Below are 13,176 nucleotides of genomic sequence, written 5' to 3'. Positions count from 1 at the left end.
TTAAATACAGAGACTGAAATATGCTACAATACTAGACTTATTTCTAAGTAAAGCTACACCATCAACGGATAGCCAAAGTGGTCTTATCCGTTGAGGCTACAGACACTAAATTTCTACTTAAGTGTTTTGTTAAACATATCATCAAACTAATGCACAAATATTCCTAACAAAACCACTAAAGCTTGATCAGTGCAACTCAGGTATAATCTTCTCAAGATGCCAAAGTGCAAGGTTCCAAGTGGATTCTAGAGAATCCAATCGTATAGCTATTAACAAGATTATTAGATATCTTAAGGGACAATCAACTCTTGGAGTAAAGTACCCTAAAGATATTGTGCTTAATATGTTTGGCTATATAGATATAGATTATGCAGGTTGTAATAAAGACAGGAGAAGCATCTCTGAAGCTGTCAACCTAAGAGTGACAGGAGAAGCATCTCAGGTGGTTGTCAACTTCATGGAAGAAGATTGATTTCTTATTATGATAAGAAATAACCTCAAATCCAATAACTCTGTGAACACTCTATGACAAGGCACCTTCACACCAGGTATCATTACTTTAGAGAGCATGTCTTTAGTCAAAGAATTACTGATAGAAACATTTATTAAATCACTTGTTAAAGTTAATTTTCAAGACTGGTTTGTAAGTGTGGGACATCATTCATTGCATATTAGTTGGAAATCCCGTCTGTAAGGAATTCTTCATATAGGTTCACAAGTATTAAATCTTCAATATTTAAAGGACTTGTGAATTTATTAGTGATCCAGTACCTCGTACTTAGTGCTACTATCTTGATTATCATGATTACAATGTCATGTACATTTTTGGTAGTTAAGTATTATAGCAGTAAGTTTGAATATTATTTTAGTTGATTTAAATTATGACTGTAGACAATTCAATTCCATATCAGTTTCATAATTTGAATTGTATTAAAATAATATGCAGCATAGTTATTTGTATCATGTATGAATAATTATGATACTTTCAGTGTTAGTGATATTATTTAGAATTTTTGTTCTAAGTAATCAATGCTTATTTCTAAAATCACTAATATTGAAACTTGAAGTATTTTCTAAGTTATGTGTATAAAACTCTCAATATTTTATATGCTTAGAAAGTATTTCTAAAATTTCTAATTACCCAGAAAGTGATTACCATGTATATAAGTCATATATCATATTGGTGATTATTCAAGGATAATTATGAAAATATTTAAGTGCTAGTATCTAACTCATATATGTTAGGTCCCAATTTGTTTGTAGAAGGGGGGGTTGAATGCAAACAATACCGTTTAATCGAATAAAATGCGGAATAAAATTGTGAAACAAAATTCAAGTTAAATAAAACTTTTATTAAACTTGAAAGGTGTTACAACTACGGTATCGGTTACAAGGGATTAATCTCAAATCAATTATTACAAATTTAGAATAAATTCGACATGAACTTTTTCTATTTTTGTAATTAAAAGATCAAATGCTAAATGCGATTTGAGATTAAGTTCTAGGGATTTTAATCCGCTAGATTGATACACAAGAACAAGATAAGTATTTCTAGTTGATTGGATTTAACTTTACAATCTAGAAATTGATCTTGAAGTTGCAGATGAGATGTAATATTTTTCTGCTCCTTTTTCTTTTTGTTCTTGAGTATGTTCTGTTTTTGATTACTTTCTTTTTTATGAACTGGTCTTCTGCTTCTTTTAAACAACACAGCCGAGTAGATTGACTTGGAATGACAATCCTTTAAGCTTGTGAGACTTTCGGTAGGACAATGTTTACAACTAGCAAGACAATTAAAATGAGCTAGCAAGACATTCGGTATGACTATTGATTGTCATACCGATTGTCATATTAGTTCAAATAAATTGTCTTGCTGAATTAATAACTGATTTTAATCTAAACAGAAATTCTAATAAGACAATTAAATGTATTGGCATGACTTTCGGTATGACTATGAATTGTCATACCGATTGTCATACTAGTTCAAATGAATTGTCTTGCTGAATTTAAGCAGATTTTAAACCAATTAAAATCTTGTAAATCCTTAATATTAATTCTAAATTAATTAATCAATTTAATTCAATTAATCAATAAATTAATCTTTGCAGATATAATCTATTTTCTTAATTAAATTATATGACTTAATTAATTAATAGAGAATTAATACTAACCCTGAGCATCATCCATTCTTCTGACAATCTTCTGAAAGTCACTGAGACTTATGAATCAATTCCGCCACTTCAATGCTGACACTCGATGTACTGTCTGGTTCATGAGTGACTAACTTTGGTGACGTTTCTTCATGTCTTGACTTTGATATTCTGATTGAATCCTTGTAATAAATGATACCTTGACGAGATCTCTGTCACTTGATTAAATCCACGATCTTGATTTATATCACTGAGGCATGATCAAATTCTTGAACTTCTTCCAGTGAATCTTCAAGTCTGCAGATGAACAATGTTTCTTTATTCTTTGACAGATGTTACATTGTGAGATCTCTCTGATGATTAATCCACTATTTACTTATTACATTCTTATTTGAGTTGAGTTAAATACTCGAATAAACGAGTAGGCTATGACATATGCCTTTCAATCTCCCCCTATTTGCTTGTTAGACAATAACAACAAATACCTAGAGGATAACTCAACTAACAAATAAGAAAAAGATATAAACAGTAATGTAAAGTAAATAGCAGAAAAGTTCTGGATTATATTTAACATTTTCCAGATTCCAAATGAAATTTACAAGTGAATACAAGATAGATGTTCCTCTAGCCTGAACATATAACTATATTAGACTATCTTGATTCATAAAGCTCTAATCATATTACATTGAGTTTTGAGCTAATTGACTTCAGTTGTCTTCTCTTCTGACTTCACCTTCTTCTAAATCTTGAAGCAATTCCTTGTCAAAGACACGATCCTTTTCTGAAGTGAAGCTTGCTGGTCTGACTGGTTGAACTCCAACTGACTTCAGCTTATTCTTGAGTTGAGTGTACCTTTTAACATTCTTATCACAATAAGCTTGAATCAAGTCAGCAGCTTGAGTCTTCAACATGGATGAATATCCAGCAGTTCTCAAATGATGTTCCATCCAGACCAGATGCTTAGCTGAGTAGTCTTTAAGAGATTGTACATCTAGCTGACAGATTTGAAGACAATCAGACTTAAAGAATCTCACCTGATGAGGATTGTTGACCACTTGAGGACTAGCTCTGCTGGCAAACTCTTTAAGCCTTTCTCGAAGAACTTCATTCAATTCTGAGCTTCTTCTGACTTTGTTTAAAAGAACCCAAATCTCTGACAAAGAACGATTCTCAAATAGATGAAGTGACACCTTGAATGATCCTTCACTCTGACAATATACAAAAATGCTCATCTCATTTAGGGATCTATCAAAAGCAGTTGTGATCCTTGAGACTTCAGTCTTGATAGCATTCATGTACATGTCATTGTTAGGATTTGAGATTTCCAGCTTGTCAAGAAGATGTAAGAACTGCCTATCATTGTTAGTGCTCAGCTGAGGCATATCGAGTACTCTCCTAGCTTCATCCCATTTTTCACCAATCTTTAGTCTGACATCTCTTCTCCTTTCTTGAGCCTTAATGTCATGAAGACGTTGCTTTTGAAGAGTTTCCGTTCTTTGTATGTCTTTCCTCCTGTCAATGATCTGAGAGACCTTCTTTAGTTCAGCTTCTTTTCTTTTCATCTCTGACTGCTCCTTCTGAAATTCTTTCTCAAACATAGGATCCACTGTATCTTCCTCTTCCCAATCTTCAAAATCACTTTCCTCTTCAGCTTCAAATAACCCATCTTTATCTTCCTGAACTGGTTCAGTGGGAATGTCAAAAATATCAAAGTCATCTGGTTCTCCACTGTAGTAGACATCATCAGCCTTTCCTTTGTTTCCAGCAGAGGTATCTTTTTCTTTCCCTTTGGCACTACTTCCTTTCTTCTCCCCCTTAGTTGAGGGATCCTCTTCTGATCTTCCTTTGGAACCTCCATCACCTCCAGAGCCTGATCCTCCACCAGACGGTCCTTCAAAATAAGTTCTTTGTTCTTCATTAGGGCAATGAGAATTCTTGATCATGTAATATAGGTGCTTCATCCCTTCATTGAGATGTTCCATGCCCGTCTCTATCTTTAGAAATCTTGAGGAGTCCAGTGAATGATTCATCTCAACGAGGTCTTCAAGAGAAGTCATTCTTGTGTGTAGAGAGCAGAAGTTGGATATGTCATCAGCTGATAAAGTTGGAGTGTCCTGAATAGAATTGAGCTTTGGTATTACAGTGGTCTTTAGATCTGAGATGTCATTCCTTATGATTGCAAGCTGATTGTTGACAGAGGTGGAAGAAGAAGACCGTTCAACCACTTGTGCTTTGAATGCTTGAGCTTCAGCTTGGCTTTTAGCAAGTTCTTCTTTTAGGGCAGCAATCTGAGCTAACAGGTTTACAGTATCAGTGTCTGTGTGTGCTCTCACCTGAATTTCACTCGTGTTTGGTTCACTCACCTCACGTGCATGTGTTTCTCTCAATATAATTGCTCGTGAGGAGTCTTCCTGTTGCTGTTCTTCTGTACCTGCATTAAAAATCACCCTAGCCTCTTCAAGAGAGGTCAGTGGTGGTGCAATGGGAATTCGCGAGTCCCGATCCTCAGTCAATACTATCAAATCTTTTGGAATAGATGTCTGAATTGCTTCAGGGATAGATTGACCGAGTTGCCCTCCACTTTCTCCAGATAAATCTGCGAGTGGAGAATCCCATAAGGGAGCCAGAGGTATTTGATCTGGGAGGGGAGAAAATGACTCTATTAAGGATGGCGGAGAGTCAGATTTTCCCTCTGAAGCATGTGACTGCTCTTCTGCCGTAACTATGGCAGGCACTGTAACCGACTCTACGTGCACTCCTCGCTGTGTGTCCTGAGTATGATCTGGGGAAGTGTATGGTTCCATTGTGAGTAATGGAATTGTGCCTGACTCAGTACAAGATGCCATGGCCCTATGGCGAATTTCAATAGATGCATCCTGTTGAGAGAATGCCTCTAGTAACTGTTCATTGGCCATTTCAAAGTCCATGTCCTGTTGGGAGGACAAGGATGGGCTTTCAGATGCCTCAGAATATGTTCTTCTTTTCTTAGGAGGAGGCAGAGCTGAGGGTTCACTCATATTTAACAATGTACTACTTCCTAGTAATCTTCTGGGTAACATTTTAGACAGTGGGGGAGAGGTTGAGATAGAATGTGACTCTGTGTTTGGCTCTATGACCTGGGATTGAAGCTGTGGTTCTACAACTTCATGGTCATCCCTATCAACCACTGGGGGTCTTTCAACAAAAGTAGGAAGGGAGTGAGAGTGAGGAATTACTACCTGTAATGGAAGAGCCTGGGTGGCTTGAACCACTGGAGGTTGAGGTTGCTGTTCATGGCCGGGAAGATTGAAAATAGGTAAAGGAATATAAGTGGCCATGAAAGCAGATACAAGTACTGGAACTTGCATGAATTTGAAGGTTGTGTCTTGGCGAGTGTAAATCTTTTTGCTAACTGGAGGGGGTTCGGTTACTGCAGAGTTAGCAAAAAGGGCTTTGTGTTCAGGTGTGAGAAGATGATCTGCTATAAGCATGAGAAAACGAGCATAGTAACATGATACCCTACGATTTGTAGAATGATCACGTAAAGCAGAAGTTAGACGTCTCAAGAGAATGGGAAAAAGTAGTTTGCCAAAATTGATCCTTTGATTGAAAACAACCGCAAGACCAATATACTGCAGAGTGGAAGTGATGTTATGAAAATTGGATTTTGTGCAGTTGGCAAACACTTTGGAAAGTGTATCGAAGAAAATATCCCATTCAGACACCAAATTTGATTTAGAAAGTTTGGTTAAATTGATCACCCCCTGATAGTGAATAGCATTGAAAAAATTTGTGATATCATTTTCAGAGGGTAAATTACAGAAATTGTCTAGTGGAAAATTTAACGCACGATTGACGACTGTTTCATCAACTACATACTGTGTGTTTGCGACGGTGAATGAAAAAGATTTTGAATCATCGGCCACAGTAGAGGTTGTGCAAATTAGTCTAAGTAGATCGACGTTTAAAATCACATTTGATTTAATAGCAGAGCTAACAATCGAATGGTCATTTAAAAATCTAATCCATGGCTTAAATTTTTCAACATCACATTTTTCCGGATTAAAATAACCAACCTGATTATGCGCGACAATTTGGAAATTGAGAGCCATTTAAAATAATAATAAGACACACGCTTTCAGAATTTTAAGAATAATATTAAGAAAATTCGAATTAATTAAATTTATTTAATAATTCGAATTAAATTAATTATAATCGAAAAATTTAGACAGAAATGTATCTCGTTAAAATTCCTAACTCACAAACACAGTTTTGAAAGACCAAACGACACAAATCAGAAATTAAAATAAGAAATAAAAATGCTCAAAATCAACAAACACAAATCGAAATAAAATAGATTTAATAAAAATTCAACAGCACCTTTGTATGTATATACTTGTATGTATATACCACAAAGTGATGAATTAGTAAGCTGAGTAAAAACTCGAGCAAAGGAGAATCAAAACAGATTTGAAGATGTTTTTGATCGAAGAGAGAGAAGAGAGAGAATGAGGAAACTGTTCGAATTTTTGAAAGAAAAGAAAACTGTTGTGACGGTTGGAAAAAAAAACAACAAACGCCTTTATATAACAGCTGGTATGACAATCCTGGATTGTCATACCGATTGTCATACCAGGCAAAAGAAAGAAAATAACCGAAAAAAATAAGAATAAAACAAATGATAATATATAACTGGTATGACAATCTGATAGTCATACCGATTGTCATACCAGTATAAAATAAAATAAAATATATATATATAATGTTTATAACTGGCAAGACAATCAATAGTCATACCGATTGTCTTGCCAGTATAAAACTATACTGAAAAACACTGAAATGACAATTATATTCGCAAATGACTTTCAGCAAGACAATTTCAATTGTCTTGCCGATTGTTATTCTGGAAATAAAAGGATTTCACACAGAATTAATATGAAAATAAGTATATATATATATAATTGTCTTGCCGATTGTCATTTCAGTAGAAAGACACTCAAATATGTACAGAAATTATATAACAAAATAGCAAAACTGAAATACAGACCTATAATATTTACAGAATCAAAGACAATATTTCAGAATTAATTATTTTTATTCCAAAAATAGAATTCTGTTGAATTTTAGCAAATAAAATTCATAGAAAAATATTTTTAGAGAAAATAAAATATTCTGAGATATTTTAAATTAACAAGAAGGGAAAATAAAACAGATAAGATAATATATATTACATAGAAATAAGCAAGAAATATGATAAAATGATAACATAAATTTGCAAATGAATTTTTCATTTATGAAAAATTCATTTGTAAATTCATTCAAGAACAGATCTCAGATATTAACTAAATTAATCACTAAAACTATTCAACATGCCCAATTTACCAACTAATCTGGTAAATGTGGATTCGTCAAGTGGTTTAGTGAAAATATCTGCTATTTGTTCTTCTGTTGGAACAAAAAATAGTTCAACAGTACCATTCATGACGTGCTCTCTAATAAAATGATACCTGATGTCAATGTGCTTTGTCCTCGAGTGCTGCACAGGGTTGTTGGTGATGGCTATTGCACTTGTGTTGTCACATAAAATAGGAATCTTGTTCAATACAGAGCCATAGTCTCGTAGTTGGTTCCTAATCCACAAGATCTGAGCACAGCAGCTTCCAGCAGCAATATATTCAGCCTCGGCCGTTGAGTTGGAAACTGTTTGCTGTTTCTTGCTGTACCAAGAGACTAGCCTGCTTCCTAGGAATTGACAACTTCCTGAGGTGCTTTTCCTATCAACAACACTTCCTGCATAATCTGAATCTGTATATCCGACAAGGTTAAAACCAGATTCTTTAGGGTACCAAATACCTAGATTTGGGGTTCCCTTAAGATATCTTAAGATTCGTTTAACAGCAACGAGATGAATATCTCTAGGATCCGCTTGGAACCTTGCACATAAACATCTAGCATACATAATATCTGGTCTACTTGCAGTAAGATAGAGTAACGAGCCAATCATACCTCTGTAGCTTGTGACATCTACCTTAATGGAGTTTTCACATGGTCCAAGCTTGACAGCTGTAGTTGATGGAGTCCTTGCTGATGCAGAATCCTCTAGATTGTACTTTTTGAGGAGTTCCTTGAGATACTTGGATTGACAAATAAATGTTCCATCTAATCTTTGATTTACTTGTAATCCAAGAAAGAACTTCAGCTCTCCCATCATGCTCATTTCAAACTTGCTGTGCATTAACTTAGCAAATCTCTTACAGAGATTATCATTAGTAGACCCAAATATTATATCATCCACATAGACTTGGACTAATATAGTATCCTTCTTATGTGTTTTAGAAAAGAGAGTTTTGTCTATGACACCTCTAATAAAGCTATTTTCAATAAGAAATTCAGAGAGAGTGTCATACCATTTTCTTGGAGACTGTTTTAGCCCATAGATAGCCTTGAAAAGAAAGAAGACAAAATCCAAATGATCTGGATCTTCAAAACCAGGAGGTTGCTCTACATATACCTCTTCATCCAGCTTTCCATTCAGAAAGGCGCTCTTGACATCCATTTGATAAACTTTAAAGTTTGAAAATGCTGCGAATGCCAGAAATATCCTGATGGCCTCAAGTCTAGCCACTGGAGCATAGGTTTCATCATAATCAATGCCTTCAGCTTGAGAATACCCTTTAGCTACCAGTCTTGCCTTGTTTCTTGTAACCACACCATCTTCATCTAGTTTATTCCTGAATACCCACCTAGTACCAACAGCTTTCTTGTGTACAGGCCTAGGTACCAGTTTCCAGACTTGTTGACTTTCAAACTGATTGAGTTCATCTTGCATAGCAATCACCCAATCTGGATCAGTCAGTGCTTCTTCAATTTTCTTAGGTTCCATCTCAGAAAGAAATCCTGAGAACAGACACTCATTTTGAGTAGCACGTCTAGTTCTGACTCCAACATCTGGATCACCAATAATCAACTCAAAAGGGTGAGCTTTATTCCAGACAGTCTGTCTTGGAAGATTTGATCTTGATGATTCGCCTTGAAATTCATTGTGATGTTGTGTCCTACTAGATGATCCTTCAGCATCTCCCCCTGAGTTGTTGCCATGTTGGCTTGAAGATTCTCCGTCAGTAGCAGTGGTATCTCCATTGTTGCCAAAGTTTCCATCACTATTACCTTGAGTATCATCAGGATTAACAGGTTCTTCACCAGCAACAACCTCAGGTTCTTGACCGTGTTCTGATTCTGAATCTGACGTATCATCAAACTTCAGTTTCTCAGAAGGATCTTCAGTTTGGATACTAGGGAGTTTAGTGTCATCAAATGTAACATTGACACTTTCAGTTACTTTGTGTTGATCAATGATATACACTCTATATGATCTTCTTCCATATCCAACAAAAATACCCTCATATGCCTTTGCCTCGAACTTACCACGACGATCATCTCCATCCTTGAGCACGAAGCATCTGGCCCCAAATACATGAAAGTATTTGATAGAAGGTTTCTGTTCATTCAAAATCTCATACGGAGTTTTCATGAAGTCTTTATTGATTAGAGTTCGATTCTGAGTATAACATGCAGTATTGACAGCTTCAGCCCAAAAGTACATTAGAAGACCTGATTCACTTAACATCGTTCTTGCAGCTTCAATCAATGTACGATTCTTCCTTTCTACCACTCCATTTTGCTGAGGGGTTCTAGGAGCTGAAAATTGTCTGGTAATCCCTTTGTCTGTACAGAATCCATTGAGAAGTGCATTCTTGAATTCTGTCCCATTATCTGACCTTATTGCTCTAACAGGGACGTTAGAATCTAACTCAATCATCTTGATATGATCAATCACAACTTGTGGTGTTTCATCCTTAGAGTGAAGAAATAAAACCCACGTATACTTGGAATAGTCATCAACTATCACAAGACAGTAACACTTCTTTGACATAGAAAGGATATTAACTGGACCAAATAAATCCATGTGCAATAATTGCAGAACACCAGTTATGGAAGATGTGTCAGTGCCTTTGTGACTTGCTTTCTTTGACTTTCCTTTCTGGCAAGCCTCACATAGTCCTTCTGGAGAGAATTCCAGCTGAGGCAGACCTCTTACCAATTCTCTTTTGACAAGAGAATTCATTGTTTTGAAATTGAGATGGGAAAGTCTCTTGTGCCATAGCCAACTCTCATCTGACGATGCCTTTGCATATAAACAATTGACTTCAAGATTGCTTCCAGAGTTCATGTCAGCTACGAACAGATTTCCTTTCCGGATTCCCATTAAGGAGGGTTTTTCACTTTTCTTGTGCAGAATCTGACACTTCAGCTTGTCGAATAAAACATTGTAGCCGTTGTCACAGAACTGACTAATGCTAAGCAGATTGTGTTCAAGTCCTTGCACAACATATACATTTTCAATGATAACATTTCCAGCTAGCAAACAGCCATATCCCTCCGTTAAACCTTTGCTGCTATCTCCAAAGGTAACCACTGGGCCAGCTTTCTCAACCACATTTGATAGCAGGGCTCTATCTCCGGTCATATGTCTTGACGATCCGCTGTCAAGAATCCACACTACCGGTTGTACCTGTTTAATGCCCTGTAATACAAATGGATTAGAACTTCTTCGGAACCCAAGCTTGGCTGGGTCCGGCATACTTGTAAAATTGGCCTTTATCAGGCAAAACAACATTCTTAATTTCATTATTCTCAACGTTCTCAATGACTGAACATTTGACCTTTAAAACAGCCTTATCAAATTTCTGTTTAGGCTTAGGCACAAATATCTCCTTTCTAGCTTTAGGAAGACTAGCAGTCTTAGACCTATCATGCTTTCTATTATTCACATGCTGACGAGGAGTACTCTTATCATTAGAAACATGCTTACCATTAAAATAAGCAAACAACAGATTAAAAGCACAAGACATACAATCAGGAACACCACATGCTTTATGAGAAGGATTAACAATAGGCAACTTATGCATGGTAGACATGGCATTTGTGTTATCCAACTCATGTGTGTCTGAGTTAGTCTCAGTTGCTTTCACAACCTTGACTGGAACTTTTGACACACTTGACTTGGAGACAGCTTTCCCATTAGCATTATCTTCAGCACGGATTTCTTCTTGAATAATAAAAGAGGTCTCATCAAATGGTTCAGCAATTGATTCTTTATAGAGGGGTTCATCAACACCCTTAAGCACATGTGGTACTTCCCTGCCTTTAGCACATACATGAGGAGGGGAGTTTATGCCTAATTTTCCAATAGCAGCATTGTAATCATAACCTATTCCATGTGTTTGATTAACAGCCTGCTTATTGTAAAACTCTTTGGACTTCGAACAAGAATTAAAGTAAGCTTTAACCTTAGCCTCAAGACCGGTGATCTTGTCTTTGAGAATAGTTTCGAGTTGTCTATAACAGTCAACTCTATTCTCTAGAAAAGATACTTGTTCTTTTAGTTTATCTTGATTAATGTGCACAAGTCTTAATTCATTGACCTCTTTCTCAAGGTCTTTGATTTGTTGATTTAACAATTCATTATCACGACGAGCACAATCTAAGGAACCTCCTAGATGATAAACTAATTCAGCATCAGTAAATTTTACCTCTTTTCTTGACGATGAGGTGCTTGCATTACTAGCCATGAGAGCAAGATTCCCAACTTCTTCATCTTCACTGTCAGTATCATCCCAGCTTCTTCCCTTTGCCAGGTACGCCCTTTCAGATTTACTCTTTTGATTAGAATCGTAAGAGTTCTTCCTAGCTTGTTTTGTCTTCCTGCATTCTGTGGCAAAGTGTCCCAACTCATTACAGTTGAAGCATCGAATGGTGCTTCGATCAACCATCCCTGTTTTATACCCACCACTGCTGGTGTTAGAGGATGAAGATCCACCTTTCTGGAATCTGTTGTAGTTGGACTTGTACTTGAACTTGGGATTCCTTTTGAATCTGACATTTGAGAATCTCTTGACAATCAGGGCCATTGACTCATCCTCCAATTGCTCCAGTTCTTCCAAGGAATAATAATCATCTCCTGATTGATTTGTAGTAGGAGAATCAAATTCTGCTACTATCACATTATCTTCAACCTTGGAAGACTGTACCATTCTTTCTGACTGTTGAGATTGATGTTGATATTGTGGTTGTTGTTGTTGTTCATCAGCTACTAGAGCAGTAGACGTGCTGACCACTCTTCCTTTCCCGTAAACTTCCTTCTGCTGAATCTGCTCCAACTCATAAGTCTTTAACACACCATAGAGCCTTTCCAAAGAAATCTCACTCAGATCTCTTGCTTCTCTTATGGCAGTGATTCTATGTTCGAGATGAGTTGGCAGTGTTAAAAGGAACTTTTTGTTGACCTCCCTGATGGAATAGTATTTACCATTAATGTTCAGGTTGTTGATCAATGCATTGTACCTCTCAAACACTTCAGTGATTCCTTCTCCTGGATTGGATTTAAAGTATTCATACTCAGAGGTTAGGATTTCTAGTTTGTTCTCCCTAACTTCCTCTGTGCCTTCATTAATAATCTCAATAGTTTCCCAGATATGTTTGGAATCTTTACAATTCATCACATGTCTATTCATCAGGGGATTAAGGGAATCTACTAAGATTAATTGAAGGCTAGCATCCAGGGAAGCTTCTTCTATTTCAGCAGGAGAGAAGTCCTCAGGATCCTTCACATAAGTTCTCGCTTTGGTGATCACCACATCATTTTCTATTACCTCTGGTTCCATAACCATAGGAATTTTTGGACCCTTCTTCAACACTTGCAAATATTTGGGATTAGCAACCTGTAAAAACAGTAGCATCTTCTTCTTCCACATAACATAATTTTCTTTATCGAAAAGTGGAATTTTAACGGGTCCAACTTTTTGTGTAGTCATTATGAATTTTTTGAGTGAATAAAAAATTCAAGAAGTGAAAGAAACACAAAAGTCTAGGATCTAGATTTGTACGTTAATCAGAAGGCTCTGATACCAATTGTTAGGTCCCAATTTGTTTGTAGAAGGGGGGGTTGAATGCAAATAATACCGTTTAATCGAATAAAATGCGGAAT

Source organism: Apium graveolens, chromosome 7 (assembly GCF_009905375.1).
Source record: "Apium graveolens cultivar Ventura chromosome 7, ASM990537v1, whole genome shotgun sequence".
Taxonomy (NCBI): Eukaryota; Viridiplantae; Streptophyta; class Magnoliopsida; order Apiales; family Apiaceae; genus Apium; species Apium graveolens.
This window is presented reverse-complemented; position numbering follows the sequence as displayed.